The sequence below is a fragment of the Pelodiscus sinensis genome, chromosome 6 (assembly GCF_052426305.1).
Source record: "Pelodiscus sinensis isolate ZL-2025 chromosome 6, ASM5242630v1, whole genome shotgun sequence".
NCBI lineage: Eukaryota > Metazoa > Chordata > Testudines > Trionychidae > Pelodiscus > Pelodiscus sinensis.
The window spans coordinates 4,162,582-4,182,452 of NC_143057.1; positions in this window are offsets into that span (position 1 = coordinate 4,162,582).

The following is a 19,871-nucleotide window of genomic DNA, read 5'->3' on the forward strand; positions in this document are numbered from 1 at the left end:
CCCTGTCTGCATGTCTGCTGACATTGCTGGGGCCATTGACCATGCCTGAAAGCCAGGTCCTCACTTTCCCAATGTGAGAAAAGCCCACAAGTGTTTGGCTAACGGTGCTTATGTTTAAGATTACCTTCCTCCTCGAAGGAGTTTTGATTCCTCTCCAGCAGCATTATGTGTTACTTTTGCCTGCCTTCCTGAATTCTGTTGTATTCTCCGCTTGGAAATAAACCTTTGGCGCAGGATTGCCACTGGGGATATTAGCTCTGAGTGGCAAACTCCGTTCTCGAAGACACAGTTAGTGGATGTTGGGGAATGCTCAGAGTTGTTTTTCCTCTTTCTTTTTCCCCCTTGGGTGATCTTTGATTTGTCTTTGAAACAGTCTGGATGGACACAGGCCCCTGCATTATGTTACTTGACTATTCCTGGAGACACAGCAGTATATTTTTTAACAGCGAGGGAGGTTCATAAGAGACAGGCTAATTGCCGCATTCATCTACCGCTTTCTAGCTTCAAGCAGAAGGAACCGGTGGAAAAGAGGCATGTGCCACATCGCAGTACATCTTGCCCTGCCAGGCTAACATCTGGCATTGGGTGACAGGTCCAGATCAGCCAGACATCATTAGCAGGGGCAACCCTGGATCAAGTGAGCACTAACCATGAACTTCGCATCCCAGGTTCCTTCTTTTCTGAAGCTGCGTTTTGTGCTATAAAGATGGTGCATTAGCATTCGAAATGGAGCTTGATAAAGCTAGAGTGATGAGCCCAAGTGGAGCTGTGTTTTCTTCAAATACTCACAGCAGAGGCAATGTTTTTTCCCTTGCACGGTACCCCGTGGATCTCTTTGGCTGGAAAAACGACTGGGCACCAGTTACCTTCCTTGCAGCTGCATGAATGTCAGGGAGGAAAAAAAACATTGCTGACTCTAAACTCCCCGGGGCTATTTTTGTAGCCTGTAAATCCTTCGGAGTCAAAGATCAGATTTGAACTGTTGCAAGAGGAGCTGATTCCGAGAGGTTTGCCAGCTCTGAAACAAGGCTTGGCTCATGCCAGACCGCGGTTGTGGGATTGAGGACTGAAATACATTGCATTTGATCCAACAAAATCGAGGGCAAGCTTCCATCTTCAGTGTTTTGCCCATGATTCAGGAGGAAGCAAGGGTGTTCACTGAGCCAATTAAGCTTGCGGTCCCAGCTGTTTCAGATGTATTGCATAAAGACTAAGGCTCCAGTACAAAACCCACTGAAGCCAACAGACTCCTTGTGACAAGATTCAGCCTTTAGGGCTGCGTGCTGGAGGAATTTCGGTGTCCCCCTTCTCTGACTGCCCAGGCCTGGCCACTGGGGACAGGGACAGAGAGAGCGGGGCCGCTGAGCATGTCTGGCCACTGCTACCTCCGCCTCCCTGGCTGGGCTCTCACAGGCAGCCACTGCAGAAAGCAGCATCCTGGAGAAGTCCTCCTCTGCCGGTGTAAGCAGCAGCTGCATCCTGCCCCCTCTGCTTCCCGGCCAGGCTCGGCTGTGGAAGGGGGTGCCAGGTGCAAGAGGAGGTGAGGGATGCAGACTCCAACCGGGCCACACTTACCTCAGGCAGCTCCCGGTCAGCAATGCAGTAGGTCTCTGACAGGTTCCGAAACTGCCTGGGCCCCACATCGGTCCCGAAAGCAGCAGGGCCAGACTTTTAATGATGCAAAATCTCTGAGGCTGGCTTCATTTTTCTTACTTTGCTGACCTGTGCATTTCTACCATCGTCTCTGAGGACACACACACACACACACACACACACACACACACACACACACACACACTTTTAGTTTGTACATGTTGCACCTCTCTGGGACTCTCTGATCCGGCCACATCCGGGGATGTTCCAGGATCAGAGAGTGCCAGTACACTGGGGGTAGGGTTGCTTGGCACGATGTGGGGGGCGAGTGGGGTGAGAGGCAGCCCAATGCATGGCTCAGCTGGGCCGGAGGGCAGGGCAGCATCCGCGACCCACGTGGGCTGCGTGGGGAGGTGGTGAGCCCAGTGCACAGATCAGCTGGCCTGCCAGGGGGGCCAAGAAGCCCAGTGGAGTGGCAGGGTAAGAGGTGATGCCCGCAGCAGAGGGGCCAGAAATGACCTCCCCTCTGGAACCAGTCAGGTCCCCACGGTGCCGGACCGGGGAGGTCCGACCCGTCCAGTGAAGTGGATGTTTACTGCCATGGAAAAGCTAACCCTCCAGTCCTAATCATCAGAGACTAGCACAGTAAAGTGCGCCAGCTATGTCAGGATAACAACCACTTGTGCAAATATACCTAAGGCTCGCGTGTCGGCAGCCAGTTTTGCATGCAGAGCGGAGATCAGATTCCCAGTGGTGACCCGTATTTCTACAGACCCATGACACGGTAAGGCCTTTGATTCCTGCCCTTCTATTTCAGCCCGCTCCGTTGTGGGCAGCTTTCAGCGTACCTGACTAAATGCAAGACGTGGCCCTGAGAATTCACACCTGCATGCCAGCTGATGTGACTTCTCAACTCGTTCAGCGGAGATGACGGTACATCACACCATCCACGGTGATGTTTCCATGGAAACAGAGCACCCCAGGCAAGAATCACCAGGGCCTCGCATCCCTTTCAACGGAGATGAGGCAGCATTAACATGCGGCACCTCAAAGCCATGGCTATGTGTTTCCATGGAAACAGAAGTTTCCTCCCTCTTCATCCTCTTTGGAACATGTAAACGTCCATCCCAATAACACAGCCATGGACCTGTTTAGCAACCACAGTCATGTTGGTAACTATAGTAGGAAATCCCTCTCTCTGACGGGCATTGTGGACTGAGCAATTTGCTACACGAACCCCTCTTCAGAGCACAGTATACAGGGATACAGTACTGGATGGTTCTTGCGTGAATCACATGCCATAGGAGCAATCGCAATGACAAGCCCCTTGGTTATCAACACATCAGTCCATGCAGAACTTTGCCTACACGCTCACAGAGATGAACTATATCATGTCCTTCATGGTCTATGTTAACATCAGTCAACCTAGTCGGTGTCTAGATGCTCCATCTATCCCCTGACAAACTACCTTTGGGGACAGTCTCCCCTCTCTCTTGACTCCTCAAAATCGGTCATGGTCTGCCCCCATTAGTGGTCAAAGCGTAATGAATGTAAGGCTACATAATGGTCTACTTAAAATAGGGTTTTCATCCTGTGCTCAGCATAAAGGAAGCATACACTGGAGAAGAGGTCTCTGACTCTAAAGTGTCATGAACCTCTCTGTGTAGGACCCTGCACATGTTCCGCATTGCTGTGCTGTGGGGCTGATTGGAATCCCTGTAGGTCCCATCAGAGATATCCAGAGCTGGGTGAAAAATTTCCACAGGCACACTGTTTCCATCGGAAAATGTTGGTTTGTCCAAAATCAATACCTTCTGAAAGAATGTCAATTTTCATTAAAAATTGAAAAGCATTTGGACAAGGTGAAGCATTCCATTTGACATTTTTCGAAGGAAAAGTTCTGGTTTTTTTTTTTTTTTAGTTTCAAAGGGACCTTTTTGTTTTGAAATTCATTTGATCAAAAATCAATTTAAACAAAATCAAAGCAGAACGTTTCCGCAAAACGCTTTCAAAAATGTTGTTTGATTGGCAATTTTAAAGCTTTGTTTTTGTTCTGGTTTTAAACTCATGGAATTTATAAAAAACCTAGCACCCAGCGAGGCTCAGAATCTGACTTACACTCCCAAGACCTGATGGTGAGTCGTTCATAAAGATTAAAGAGACTAGGACTTTTCAGCTCACAAAAAAGGTGACTAAGGGGGGATAGGATAGAGGTCTGTAAAATCATGAGTGGTGTGGAGAAAGTGAATAAGGAAAAGTTATTTACTTGTTCCCATAATATAAGAACTAGAGGCCACCAAATGAAATTAATGGGCAGCAGGTTTAAAACAAATAAAAGGAAGTTCTTCTTCACACAGTGCATAGTTAACCTGTGGAACTCCTTGCCTGAGGAGGTTGTGAAGGCTAGGACTATAACAGGGTTTAAAAGAGAACTAGATGAATTCATGGAGGTTAAGTGCATTAATGGCTATTAGCCAGGATGGGTAAGGAATGGTGTACCCAGCCTCTGTTTGTCAGAGGGTGGAGATGGATGGCAGGAGAGAGATCGCTTGATCATTACCTATTTGGTTCACTCCCTCTGGGGCACCTGGCATTGGCTACTGTCGGCCGACAGGGTACTGGGCTGGATGGACCTTTGGTCTGACCCAGTACGGCCGCTCTTCTGTTCTTATGATACAGACCCGTATGGAGCTGAACACACAGGACTCTATCCAACTTTAAAGTAAGCAGTCATCTTTTTCCACCTGCGGTTTGTACCTACACTTGAATCATAGGTTGAAATCAGGTCATTAGAGGTGCAAGCATTTCCATTTGCACTTTCAGTTCCTTCATTTTTGAAAATGCGAAAGGGTGTGTGCTGCAAACAGAGGCAGTGCTCTCAAGTTTTACCATCCAGTACCTTTGGACACGATGTGTGTGCATGCACATTTTTATTAGAGCTTCCTCAGAAATCTCCCCTGGGAGATTCCAGTCTTACCGCCTTTTGTCTTCATCCTGCAATGATGAAAAGTCAAAATATTTTTTTCCCCAGCTCACTAACTTCAAGAAGATTTCATTTTGGAAATGTCTAAAAAAGTCAGTTGAAATCGTGCTGACGTGTAGATTAGAAACAACGTGTTTTGGATTTTCCTGGGGAACTTTGGATTGTGATTAAAACCTTGCGTTTTGCAAGGGAAATTTCAGTTGTAAAAATGTAGGTCTGCTTTGGTTTTACAGTGGGGTCCTAGCACTGCACAGCATCAGAAAGAGCAATTGCAAATATATATTGTTACAGAAGAGTTCGCCGTTGTCCCGATTTGCTTTTATTATTTTGCATTACTTGTTCATTGAACATACATCTTATTGCACAGGTTTAGAGGCACTTGGTGCATTTTGTAGGAGCAGAATGGCCTTCCGGATGGAAGTCAAGAGACCTAACTTTTTGTCTCCACTCTCCCAGCACTTTTGCTTTGGCAAATCACTTTGGCCTTGTCTCCATTTATCAGAGGATTGGCACTCGGGCGATCGATCTTCTGGGGTTCAATTTAGTGGGTCTAGTAAAGACCTGCTAAATCAAACACTGAGGGCACCCCTGTTGACCGTGATACTCCTCGTTGTCATGAGGAATAAGGAAAGTCAGGGAGAGTGTTTCTCCCATCAAGCTGCCGCTGTGGGACCTCCCCAGAAAATCAATGCAAGATACATCCACTCCAGCTATGCAAGCCTCGTAGCTGACGTTGTGTATCTTGCATAGATTTTCTCCATTAGTGTAGACTTGGCCTAAGTTTCTCTGTGCCTCCGTTACCCTCCTCATATAGGAATAATAGCACCTTTCACAGGCAGGCCGTGTGGCATAATACGCAAATATCTGTAGTGCACTCTTGCCCCTTCCAAGGAAGGTAAAGGAATATTTTGCTAAGGCCAGTTCTACACTACAAACTTCTGTCTGTGTAGCTGTGCGAATCAGAGGTCTGACAAGGTGCAATCCCTAACCAACACAGCTGTGTAGGCAGTTAGATTGGCAACACTACCCTTGTGGCAGTATAGCTATCCTGAAAGGGCTCCTAATGTACGGAGGGCCGGGGGGGGGGGGGGGGTCTATAATCTCTGGAATACAACTGTCTTTTTACTGTCTATTTTAATATGGTACCTCTTGAAAGACCAGAAGCCATTGATCAAACCCTTCAAAGTACATGGAGACAGAGATTGTCAGTCTAATAGTACGTTTCTGCTGCAACCAACTGCCCTAGAGGCTAGATCCACAGTTCAAGACCGGGGTGGCTGGGAAGTGGTAAGTATTTTCCAAGACAAATTGGAAAAGAATGTCTTGTTTTTAAAAGTGCCCTGGTTTCCTGTCGAGAAGGACATTTTTCAATGTTGGTGATATTTCAGTAGCTATAAACAGAGCTTTTCGGAAAATGGAGTTTCATCCCCATGAGAAATTTTGACTATTTCAGCATTGGTCTTCATCCCAAAACCAACAAAAAGTCAAAATGGCCACCATTTGAATGCAGCAAAGAGATCGGAACAAATTGGATTGTGCAGTGGCTTACCAAATAATTTTGAGTTTTTCAGGTGGCGCCAGATGTTTCTTTTTACCTTCCAACATGTCCAAATGTCGATGACATATGCAATCTTTCAAAATGTCCATTTGACCTGAATGAAAATCTTTGTTTGTTTAGAATTTTCCTGTTGAAAAACGTGGTTTTATGATCATAGCTAGCTCGAGTACAAGGCTGTTCATGCACCGTGCCAAGGGAGTATTTTAAAGATGGGGAAACAGAGGCACAAAGGTCACAGAGCAGGCCTGTGACAGAGCTGAGACTAGATCCCAGGTCTTCTGCGATCTAACGCAGTGCTTTGTCCAGAAGGGCCTACAGCCACCATGAGTCCCAGGACCAGGTGTATGGAGGGGAGTGGCTCTGCACTCCCGTAAGAGGCTGATTAGAAGGGGTGGGGTTGAGGGCAATCAGCCCTTAGCACCGCCGAGATCGCTGCGTGTCCTCCCCTCCTCCCATCCCTCAGAGCAATGCAGACTTTTGACAAGGCTGGTATTTCATCAGGCAAATATTTCAGTTGAAAAATGTCCACCCGCTACTATACACACAAATGTATACACATTCTCAGACCCATTATGAGCGTGTGTGTGTATCTACATGCCATTGTTTGTGCTGCTGCTTCACTGCTGTTACTTCATGCCATAATTATACATTTGCAGTTTTTAAAAAAGAAGAATCTTATTGCCCTTAAAATAGACTAAGATGCCAGCAGTTTCCAGTGTCTGTGTCTAAAAATAGCAGAGTGAAAAGTTAAACCTATTTAATGAGGGGAAAATTCACACAGACCTGGGAGGAGCTGTAATGTTGCCCTTCATCTGGAGAGTTTTGTACAAGCACAATCACTGCTGACAAATGTAACTACTGATTTGTTAAAAGAAGAAAAATATCGCACGACGTGACCGCCGCACACGATGCTACAAATTAAAATTACAGTGAGAAGCTACAAATGAAAATTATTTAAAGGGGTCGCCATCCCGTGTAAAAAGCTGACATTCTCTTTAGTGCAACAGTCATGGAAGAGGGCTCTGGTTCTCATAAGGTCACTGCCCTCTGAATCCCATCTGCGTCAGAACCTGTGATTAACACCCTTTTCACATCGCAAGAAACCCCGGGGCTGAGACACAAAAACCCCGTGGCCTTGTTTCTCATTTAACTGGGAAGCCTTTTCCCACCGCTCTCACGTCGTGTCAGCATGGCATACATGGGCTGTAAAATAACTGAGAATCAGGGAGCACGGGACAGGGCGTCTGCCTGCACTGGCCCTGTAAGGGTTAATTCCAGCCCTGGGAGAGGGCTGGGGCTGTGCAGCAAGCAGCTGAGGCACACAGAGGGCTGTATAAACAAGGGCTCCTGGAAGGGCAGAGACTCGCCCACTCACTCAGTTAGGGTTGCCGGGGGTCTGGTTTTTGCCCAGACTGTCTGTTATTCGGGTCCCCCGTCTGGTTAAAAAAAAAAAAAACGGACATGGGAAATGTCCAGTATTTCCTGATTCCCTTGGATGGAAGCCCAGCAGGGATGATTTTCCCCTGCCGCATCTGGTGGGGGCGGGAGGAGCGCGGGGCCATTTAAAGGTGCAGTGGTTTTTTTTTTTTTGGCTTAACAACTTTGGTTCCCCCCCCCCTTTCTTTTTCTCAAGAGAATTTTTTTCTTTTTGTGGGAGATGGGTGTTTGGTATTTTTTGTTAAATCATCTGGCAACCCTACTTACTCTTGCTCCAACAGTGGGGAAAAGGCAGGCAGAGCTGGGGAGCTCTGGCCAGGCAAACTCCCATGCTGAGGCTTCCCCTCCCAAGCCTACTAGGGCTGCAGGGAGGCAGCCAGGGCAGGCAGATGCAGCAGATCCACACCCCTTTGCCAGTGATGAGTGGCCATGCCAGACTGCAGTTTGCCCTGTGGCAGGGGCTAGATGGAGACTGGCAGTGGGTCACTGAGGCAAGGTAGGCGTAGGGGGTTGGGGGTTCCCTGGGGGCAGGACCCCAGAGTGCGGGGGCACACCAGACTGTGCCGCCTGCTGGAAATAGCACCAGGGCTTCCCCAGGTGGTTTCACTTTGGTCACGTCAGGTGAAGTGCTCGCAGCCCTGCACAGCAGATCAGGGCTCCTGCAGGGAAATCCACAAGGCCATTGGGGCACAGAAAGGGAATGCAGATCAGAGAACTTGGAGTGGGCCTGGGGGAAGACACTGGGCCCCAGGGCAGCTGCCCACTTTTAGGGTTGTCTGATATTGGCCTGGACGTTTTCTGTTCTTCTCGGATGGAAGTCTCCTTGGGACATCCTCCCCCACTTTTGCTGGGGGCAGGGGGATTTAAAGGCTGCCATGACTCTTTTTTTTTTTTTGCTCAACCAATTTTTTTTCCTACCATGTTCGGTATTTTTTGTGAAACTATCTGGCAACCCTACCCACTTTGCCCCACAGGTCCTTTGACTGCAGTAGGGCCAGGTCCACTGTTCATTGCCACCGGCAGTGGCAGGTCCGGCCCACAACATTTTGGCACCTGAGGCGGGAAGCTCGAATGACTCTCCCGTGCCCCCGTTGCTTGGGCCAAAACTTTGAAAGGTCTCAATTCTGTCTGCTTCCTGTTCTACTCTTCTCATGGCACTCCACCATCTCGGTGCATCTGGAGCAGAGAGAATACATCTGCACCAGCAGCAGACACAATTTTCTACACTCTGGGTACGTCTAAACTACATGGCTCTGTCAACGGAGCCATATAGATTTGTTTCTTCGGCAAAGGGAAATGAAGCCGCGATTTAAATAATCGCAGCTTCATTTAAATTTAAATGGCTGCACCGCTCTGCCGATCAGCTGTTTGTCGGCAGATCGGGGCAGTCTGGACGCTCCCCTGCCTACATAAAAGCCCTTTATCGACCTCCCCAGTAAGCCTCATCCTACGAGGCATAACGGGGAGGTCAATAAAGGGTTTTCAGGTCAGCGCGGGAGCGTCCAGACTAGCGCGCTGAGCCGACAAACAGCTGAACAGCTGTTTGTCGGCTCAGCGTGGCAGCCATTTAAATTTAAATGAAGCCGTGATTATTTAAATCGCGGCTTCATTTCCCTTTGCCGATCAGCCTAATCTACATGGCTCCATCGATGGAGCCAGTAGTTTAGACACACCCTCTGGGTCCTAATGGTGCCTCCTCCCCCGAGTCTGGCACCTGAGGTGGCCGCCTCACATCACCTCCTGGTAAGGCCAGCCCTGGGCAGTGGGCGTGGCACTAATACTGTTATGCACCATTTGCGCTGGGTGTTTTCCAGAGTTGTCTGGGGTTCACTTCTGCCCCACGCCAGACCATCTCTGGAATGGGCATTCGTGGGGGAGAGGGAAAGGAGGTCTCCGATTTGTAAGTGAAATTAGGGCATAACGTTGCATTTGAAACCGGTTCTCTCTTCTCCCTTCCATGCACATCTTACGTACCTGTGGAGCACCGCCTCTTCCCTTAGGATTCGGGAGGTGGTGCTGGAAGGCTTCTCAAGGTCTAATGATGTGACCCTCTGAAAAATATTCTGCTCACATTATTCACTGGGAATTCTCAGCTCAACTCTGCTCTGGAGGAGATTTGCTTTGAATATATTCATAAGGTCTTTGCAAAGGGCTCATTGACACTCTGCTAGGTTGGGACTCGGACTTCGTGCCAGAGGGCAGAGCCTGGGTCCAAGCACAGAGAACGAAGTGGAGCTAGCTAGGCTCAAAACCTCCATTCCTCTTGATGTCGATAGCACTTGAATACCTCAATACTTTTGAGGGTCTGGTCCCACATCCATGGAGCAAGCAAGCAGGGAATGGGTGGGGACTTGGTTCCATACATCTCCACCTCTTTCTCCCTGGTGGAAGGAGCTGAGCCATTGCGGGATGGGCTGTAACTTATCGCTGTGGTAGGACAGCAATCAGTCACTGTCCCTGACCCTGGGAACCCAGAGGCAAGGGGAGGAACGCCTCGTGTCTCCATTTGCTTCGTGAACCTAGCCCCGGCCTGAAAGCAGAAGGAGCAGATGTCATCCAGTTCAAGTGCCGCCAGTCACATTGCGCACATGCAAGAGCCTTTAGGAAAGTGGCATTTTCCTGCCTGGTGCAGTGATACAAATGATTCCAAATGAGTAATGGCTCTGGAAGGTTCTCACCTCCTTCTCTCCTTGCAAGGTGCCCAGGAACGGACTGAATGTGTCCCAGGATTTTGCAGTCTCTAGGAAGTTCTTTTTTCGGCAAAACATTTCTGCGAACGCATCTCACAATTCGCATTGTGAGGCTCTGGAAAGTTGCACCCTGGAGCCGGGAAGGTCTGTTGACCCATCGTTCTCCGTGTTGGGTAGTTATGTACCCCTGGGAGGAGACCAGGGGAGTCATTTGTTTAACTGGAAGCTGGGGGGAGGGCCAGGAGCTTGTTCCATGGAGGAGCTCAACTCATCTCCTTCCAAAAGTGCCCCCGGCATCACCGTGGGTTGCATTTACAGAAGGGTGGGCGGTGTCACTGCGATTGTGTGAGCACACACCCCTGCCCACCGAAACACCCCTTCCTTGGGTCTTCCCACACTGCAGTGCAAAGGTCAGATGAGTTCCTGCAGGGGCAGCACACATCTATACCACCCTCAGGCTGTGTCTACACGGCAGCATCAGCCCACTGAGCCCAGGTTCAAGTTTCTACCCCCCTCTGCGCCGATGCAGCACTGGTGATAACCCAGAGTCGGGTCGCAGGACTCTAGAGTTAAGCCAGGACCAGGTTCCGAGCCCTATTGCTTTGCAGTGGAGATGCAAGAGTGCTAAGCTTGCATCCCAGGAGTATCCTACAATGCCATGGGGCAATTTCCTTCATCTCCTCTGTCCAGATCATCCAAATCCACCCTGTTAAAAAGGGAGGTGCCCTTCTTCTCCCCGCCCTGCTGGCCCTCGCACACAAACTTTGCAAATAGCCGCAGTTCAGACCATTCTGTTCGGATCACCCATCAACTCCTGGGCTTGCACAGTGAGACGCTTCTTGGGAAGGGGCAGGGCGGGCAGTAAACTTTTCCCACTGTGCACCATGGACCTCAGGCTGGAATGGCCACATTTCGGGATGGGGCGGTGGCACTAGGGAGGCTGGGGTATGTCTACTGTGACTCGGGTCTGCGCACTGCGGTGCGGATGCCAGAGGCAGGCATGCGTGACAAAAAGCTTAAGAGGGAGGTAAAATATAACGGAGATGCTCCCGCCCTGGATCCCTGAGCACAGGGCAGCTGAGTCGAGTCCTGTTAACCGTGGGCTTGCGTCACAGAGCAGACATCGCCTCAGTGCAGAACTGCGGCTACATGGCACATTGAGCCCAGAACTTGGCGTTTTCTTTCATTCGGATCATACACTTGGGATCCCATCCTCCCGCTAGACCTCCAGACCCTTCTGTCAGTCTTCATTCCAGGGTCCTTTGACACTAATCTTCCGGGCCTTACATGTTCCTCCACGTTTTGTTTCTTCTGCCTCAGACTGTCACATCGGCAGGGCATGACCCTCATCCAGGGGGCATTATGAAATAGTGACTGGCCCCATCACGGCAGCCTTGTGACCTCAGCCCTAAACTAGGATAACTAGATAGCACCAGTGACCAAAAAAAAATGCCACCTCACCTCTCCAGCTTGTTACAAAACTCCACTCCTTCCTCCCAGATCAGGACCCAGCCACCGGGATTAATCTATTTCCCACCTCTGGGCTAATGCTACTGCTGGGGAAGGGGCACATGGTCCATATGGAGTAAATCAGAGGCAGCTGGCAATTCCCTGGAACCAGACAGGGTGGGGTGCTGGTGACGTCGCCAACTGCAGTCGGGAGTCGGCTTTCAGTACAGCGGTTTCTTTAAAACCCACTTCCAGCTAACCGGACTCCATTGCCAAGGCAACAACAAAGGGCGGCGGACAGATGGTTCCGTCATTTCAAAGCCTCTCCCGGGAGAGGAAGAGTCACTTCAGAGTAAACCTGCAGTTTCCTGACACTGAGACTGAATAGGATCTGACCATCTGCACTCCTGGCAATACTTCTAAGACAAGGAGTTACCGGTGTGGTATTCCTGGCTATTTTTTTTTTTTTTGCACTGTTACACAGAACAGACCTATGGCGCTCAGGATCTACCTGCAGACAGGATGTACAAGACTAAAGATATACACAATTTTCACCAGTGTGGACCAACAGTTCATCATTGTAATTATATTGCCCGTGTGATCTTGGTCAAGTCACTTCATCTCACCGATGCGAGGCTTCCTATATGTAACATTGGGTTAATAATCCTGCGTCTGTCCCGTCTACACAAATTGTAACCTCTTTGGAGCAGAGACCACGTTTGATTATATGTATGTGCACTACTCAGCACCAGGGAGCCTTAATAACAGTTGGCACCTCGACCCAGTAGGGTAATAAATATCATCGTAGCGGGAAGGCAGGGCTCCCCATCTTGGTGCTGAAGACTTGGTGAACCCCAGGTTAACAAATCTTTTTGTTAGGTGTGCTTTGCTTATAATAATTGGGTTTTGATTATGCTGGTACAGATTTGCAGCGATTTTATTTCTGCTCAATCCACCCCCAGTCATACCGGCTCAGTGGAATGAATTCTCTTTGCGTAGACATTGTCCAATACTCGCTCTCTCTGTGTGAACCTTTTTCTTTACGGCTTTTAAAGAAAGAAGAAATCTGAAAGGAACAAAAAATGTGTCTGATAAGCACCTCCATTACCTGGTATCAGTTATGAATCCCATCGGACGTTAAAACACCTCAGTAAAATGCTGCTTTGTCTTGGCGAGTGGTGACTGTTCGTTACTAAAGCCAAAGGATAGTCGTTCTCCACTCATTCTGTCTCCAAAGCATGCAGAGAAGTGTCTCGTATTCTAATGCTAGATTAAAATGAATCTGATTAAAATGAATCAAAGGAATCTCTTTGATATTTCCTCCTTACCTGAGCCATTTCCGTCAATGTGAAGCAGGCTGTGGAGATGGTTGAGTTACGGCCTTTTCGTGGCGAGGTGTATTAGCGGTATTAAAAACCAGTGCTGGCTCAGAGGTGGCACGAGGCTGTTAGTGTACACACGTGTATGTATTCTCACCAGAAAATAAAGGGACGAGAGACACTAACTTTTTAAAAGAGGGTGGTAGAAATAAATCATCTGTAGCTGAAGACAGGAGCTTTCTTAAGTCAAAGCACTCAATGAGCTGCCTCCATGAAATAAGATTCTTAGCCAGGACTCTACTTTCCAATGAGCTGCCCACCTCTGAGGCATTTAAACAACAGGCATTGAGTTGACTAGGGGCTTAACCTTGAGAAGGGCTCAGCCCCCATTGTGCTAGGCATTTCTGAAGAGTTGATAAACTCTTAACTCTTGAATGGGTAGAAAGTGTTTGTTTTCCAATCTGAAACCTAACCTGACACATCCCTTGCCGCCCCGGCTGAATGGGAACGCTGGTAGACGTGTGGAAAAGGCTGGCTTGCTTTGTGGGGAGAATTCTGTGCCCTGGGAATGGAAACAGGGCGATGCCAATACGCTCTCTCTCCTACGACACTGCTCTGCAATTCTCAGTGAGCAGAGAAACGCCCATCCTCCCCCGGTGTCTGCCAGAGATGGGTCTAAATCAGTCTTAGCACTGGATCTAACTTCCCTGAACTTTAGGGCTCATTCAGTGAGCCCATCCTGTTTGTCTGCTTATAGAGTTTCTCCTGGCCACCATCATATCGTATCAGAGCAGTGGCCCCACTAATTAGACTGGCAAAGCAGTGTCCTTTATGGCCTTCATGGGGTCCTCATCTCTCCTCGGTTTTGTGAGGCTCTTCCTGTGGCCCTTTTTCTGGGGGATGACTAAGCAGTCTCTTATGTCATTCTTTCCCTGGGGAAAAAGCTTTGTCAAAGAGGAAGATCTGGCCATGTAACCTAGAGCTCATTAGACTCCCAGAATGAAATCCAGACCAGGAATTGGGAAATGATTCCTGATTTTGTCTGTGTAGGCACTAATATGCCCCCTATCACTAAAGTATCTGACTACCTTCCAAGCATGCAAGAATAATTTCTCCCTCCCTTTGCAGCCCACAGGAATGATGACTAGATGTTTCATTTAGAGCTAACTGAGGAGAAACCACATCAGAGACGAATTCTGCCTCTTAGTTCCCATCAGTGAGGTCCTACGTTGTTCATGGCCAAATGTGTGCTAATCAGTAGTATTGAGAGTTCATTGGACTGGTCACAGTAGGACAGGACAGTAGAGGGAGAGAGTCTCATAGGGCTTCTCTCTACTTACCCAGAGAACGACGCTCCGGAGATTGATCTTCCAAGTTTGATTTAGCAGGTCTAGTAAGGACTCACTAAATCAATCGCTGATGGTGCCCTGTTGACCTGGTACTCCACAGGGTCACCTGGAATCCTGCAGTGGGGATGCCACATAAATTCGATTTAAGATATGTTGACTCCAGCTACACTATTGTTGCAGCTGGAGTTGCATGTCTTAAATCGAATTTCTCCCCCAGTGCAGACCTGGCCTCAGGTTCTCTTCCTGGATGGGCTATAAATACCAGGACAGAGGCTTTGAATTGGTCCCATATGCAGAGAGAGGCCAGCACAGGAAGGGTCACATGCTCAGTGTGACCCGTGTTGCTAACAAACGTGCTGCTGCAATTTATAATCTTATCTAGTAAAAGGAAACTTGGAAATGGCAGAGGTGCTTAATGACTTCTTTGTTTTGGTCTTCACCGAGAAGTCTGATGAAGGAATGCCTGACACAGTGAATACTAGTGGGAATGGAATAGGTTTAGAACAGGGGCCTCCAACCTTTTTAAGCATAAGATCACTTTTTGAATTTAAGAGCAATCCAGGATCTACCTCAAACCCCAAAAAAGCAAACATGATTCTGGGATGCATTTACACGTGTGTTGTGAGCAAGACATGAGAAGTCATTCTTCCACTCTACTCTGTGCTGATTAGGTCTCAATTGGAGTATTGTGTCCAGTTCTGGGCACCACATTTCAAGAAAGATGTGGAGAAATTGGAGAGGGTCCAGAGAAGAGCAACAAGAATGATTAAAGGTCTAGAGAACATGACCTAGGAAGGAAGGCTGAAAGAACTGGGTTTGTTTAGTTTAGAAAAGAGAAGACTGAGGGGGGGCATGAGAGCAGTTTTCAGGTATCTAAAAGAGTGTCACAAGAAGGATGGAAAAAACTTGTTCATCTTGGCCTCTGAGGATAGAAGAAGCAATGGGCTTAAATTGCAGCAAGGGAGGTTTAGGTTGGACATTAGGAAAAACTTCCCAACTGTCAGGGTGGTCAAACACTGGAATAAATTGCCCAGGGAGGTTGTGGAATCCCCATCGCTGGAGATATTTAAGAGCAGATTAGACAGACACCTGTCAGGGATGGTCTAGATGGTACAGGGTCCTGCCAGAAGGGCAGAGGCTGGACTCGATGACCTCTCGAGGTCCCTTCCAGTTCTAGTGTTCTAGGATTCTAGGATTCGTGTTTTAGGGATGAAGTATGTAACCGGACGCCTTGCCCATGGGCTGGAGAGGATGCCCTGCCTGATCACGAAAAGAGCCCTACCTCAGGGAAGTCAGGTAGTTCAAACAGGTGGCTGGTTGAGAGAAACCCGGGACTCAAATGACGGAGAAGTAGACACAGATTCAGAGGGGTGTGGGTGCGGATGGAGCATGGTGACGGAGGAGAGACTGCGCTGGATGGGGGTGAAGAACTGGAAGTCGAATTATGACCCATTGAATTATGATTTGGGGCTTTATGAGGACTTGTTGAGGCTTGTTTAGGTTAGTGTGTAACTAAGGACCCAGAGCCATGCGTGAACTGTGTATTAAACCAGTCCCAGAAAGGGGCACTGTGAGCCACAACAGAGATTGTCTGAGGGGCCCAACAAGGGCAGGGTGCCTGTACAGCGACCCTGGACCAAAGACATTATGTGACTTACCTAAGGTCACCCAAGGAGCTGTAGCCACGTACCCTCCTGCCTGTTAGCCAGAGTCTGGCTATACCTTTCCCCAGCAAAATGCTGGGGCCTGTTCCTGTCCCTCTCTGTAATTAATTAGTGAAATGGAGTTTATTCTTTGTGAGAGTTCTTGTAGCAACCATCTTCCGCAGCCTGCGGTGTGTTTAGACAGCTAAACTGTATGTGGGCCTGGCCAGGCTGGAGCAGCCCTCTAACCGCTGATATCCCTAGTTGAGGGCAAGCTGCAGTCCTGAGTATGCACCAGTCTTCCAGTTGATAGGAGTGGCCCTATAGAAACAAGGCCGCTGGTCATCTAAAAATGGCAGGGTATGTGTATATCACATGCCTAGATCTAACACAGCACTGGTCTATGGAGGTCATCTTCTTCAGGCGGTGTGTGCCATTACCCCCATTGTATAGATGAGAAGACTGAGGCACAGAGCACTGAAGCAATCTTCCTGAGGTCTCCCAGCGGCCTCATTGGGGCTATAAATTGTCTTCTGAGTCCCAGGGGAGCACCCTTGAACCAGCCACCGCCGCCTCGCCCATAACATCTGCCCACACTCGCTCACAACATCGCTGACACGTGCCTGCCTCTGGGGAGGAAGACAGCAGCAGTGCAGTGCAGACTCTGCTGCACAGCAGCGGTCGAGAGAGGACTTGCAAAGGATGCTGGGGAAGGCAACGCCTCTTGCAAGTTTGCTTTGTGCTCTGTTGGCATAGCTCTGAAGAACAAGCAGTGAAAGTCTCCTCAGACTCACTCCCTTCCTCCCCACAGCCAAGCGCACGGTGATCTACCTGTACCAAGAAGCTGTTGGCCTACATTAGCCCTGATGGGGCTCGAGCCAGTGGCCTCAAGGACCGTTAGCTTTATTCTCCTACCACTGGGCCAACCTGTGTCTGAGATTCTTAGACAAACGAGGTGGGTAAAGTAATATCTTTGATCAGATCCGTGTCTCTTGGTGAGAGAGACGAGTCTTTGAGACACACAGAGCTCTTCTAATTGGTCCCATAAAAGGTATCCCCTCACCCTCCCCGTCTCTCTAAAATCTTGCCACAATCTCAGATTCTTACTAAGAAAAGCTTGTGTGCTGGCCAGAGGCAGCTCCGTGAAACAAATGGTGCCATCTGGTGGAGATGTGACATTGTTACTGGGGCTGTCGAGCAATGCAAAAATGGAGTGATTAATCGTGCTGTTAGGTAGTAATAGAATACCATTTAGTCACATGGCTTGGGATGTTTTCTACATTTTTAAATAAGAACATAAGAACATAAATATAGTAATTTCCGTTACAACACAGAGCATGACGAAACCAGTGCTCACTTTATATTGCTATTACAAATATGTGTGCTGTACAAAGCAAAAGAAATCGTATTTGACAGTTCACATCACGGAAGTACAGTTGTGCAATATCTTTGTCATGAAATCTGAACTTACAGATGTAGAATTATGATGTGCAAAAAACCCAAACCATCTCCACCCCTCCTTCCTCTCCGATTTTGGAAAGCACTTCACCTTCTTACCCTTGGCTTCAGCCCTCTCGCTATCTTTTAGAAAACTCCCATTTGTACCTTCTTGGTGTTTTGTGCAATCTGCAGTGAGTGTTCTTAAAATGAGCTGGGTCGTCATCTCAGACTGCTGTAATCTACTGTCTATTTGCAGGAGTTGGCGTGTGTGTCTGTCTGACTGCCTGTCTGTTTGATCAAGAACGCCGCCTAAACAGCAGGAGCGAGGGCCACTAAATTCGCTCTATAGCTTCCTCTTATCCTAACTTACAGCAAGGCCAGGGTTTAGTTGTGCTAGGACAGTGGGATGTGCCTGGAATGGGATTTCTTCTCATAAAACCAGACAGAAAAGAGACAGAGACATCAGGCAAGTGAAAGCGGTTGACTGGGGGCACGTTCCTGCACCCATATCCAGGACTGCCCTAGGCCTGAGCTTCTCACCCCCAAGGTACCCTTTAGCAAGGGTAGGGAGGTAAAGCTCCCCCCCCCATTTCTATAAGGACATTGCTGGCTGGTTTTTTGGGTCAGGGAGCGAGGGCAAGTACCCTCTGGCTGGGGAATACAGGGGCCAATGAACCTGGACCTGCTACAACCATAGGACACACACCCTCCCTGGGCTGTACCCGCTGGAGCTGCAGCGGCCATGGAGAGGTGCTTCTCACCTGACCCCAAGCTGCTGCGGTGAGAGGGGGCCTGGGGTCATCCTCGCTCCCCGGGGCAGCCCGAACCCCTCCTTCCCAGCCCTACCCCAGAGCAATGATTCCAATGGAGCAGGGACATGTTCGTTTTATTTTCCAAAACTCGGAACGGAATGCAGGTAGGGACCCGAGCAATGGGGGGGTTGCTCTGCGGCTGTTCCATGGTGTGCAGGAAGCTCTGGCAGGCAGGGGTGGAATGAAGATGGGACATGCTCGGGGAGGGAGCGGGAAGAGCTGGGGCCGGGTGGGAATTTGGGGGGAAGAGGTGGGGTAGGGACAGGGGCTGAGGCAGAGCCCCTAATGTTGACCTAGGATGTCTCCAAAGCCTGGGGGTTTTGTTTAGCAGCACACAAAGCCACGTGAAGCACGGGTCTGTTGCTAGCTCTGTGAGCCGATGACCTTCTAACCTCCACCTTAACACCTTCACCTCTCGTCGCCGCCGCAAGGGAGACAGCAAAGTGTGTCATGACCTAGTAGCATGAAAGCCGTGCATGCAAGTGGTTTCAGGGAGTAGTATCACCACAGAGCTTTCTGTACAAAACCACCCTCGGAATAGGTCTTGGGGAGGAGAGGGATGGAGTTGTGAGGGTTTTTTTTTTTACGGAGGCATTTCGGGCTACTTCTCGCCAAGTATGGCAGCCTGCCACTGTCTGCATGTACCCGGCAGGATTCACCTCAGGGCAGAGCATGTGCTATTTTCTTCCTGGGCCTCTCAGAGTGAGAGTTTCTGCTGGCAGGCGCAGTTTTAAGCTCCTTCTGTTGGGAGAGGTAACTATGGACTCAATCCAAGTCTACTGACATCGCTGGAAAGACCATGACTGACTTCAGCAGGCGTTGGCGCAAGACCTGAGGCTCTTAATTCAGCCAAGCGCACGCTGAAGTCCTGTTTGCTTTGTGAATCCATTACACCCCTCATTAGTAGTGCTGGTGGGATTCAGATGTACACCAGATGAGGATGTGACCCTTTATACTCAGGCACTAGGGAAAGTTTGTCACAAATGTCACACAGATAAGGGGGAAGAAACAGCAACTGCTACTCAGACTAGCGAGACTAGCAAGTGAAAGAGAATCACAAAACACTAGAACTGGAAGGGACCTCGAGAGGTCATCAAGTCCAGTCCCCTGCCCTCACGGCGGGTCCAAACACCATGTTAGACCATCCCTGACAGGTGTCTGTCCAACCTGCTCTTAAATATCTCCACAGATGGAGATTCCACAACCTCCCTGGGCAAATTATTCCAGTGTTTAACCACCCTGACAGGAAGGTTTTCCTCATGCCCAACCTAAGGAAAAATAGCTCTCTCTATTCAGTGCCAACAGTAAGTAAATCATAGAGATAAACCTCCAAAGCACAAGGGACTGGATTCCTCTCTCTGCCACACCTAGATAAGTCTGGAGTAACTCTGCTGAAGTCAGAGGGAGACCGGCGTAATGCAAGAGGAGAATCAGGCCCTAGAAATCTAGGCCTGCATTCTCAGTTACACTAAGGCCACTTTGCTTTGTTCTGGCAGTCCAAAAGGAGCCTTAAAGCAAGCGTATAAAGTGTCAGTCGCATACATGAGATCCAGGCCCATATAAGTGGAGTCTACTCACTCTGGGAATTTTCCGTAATC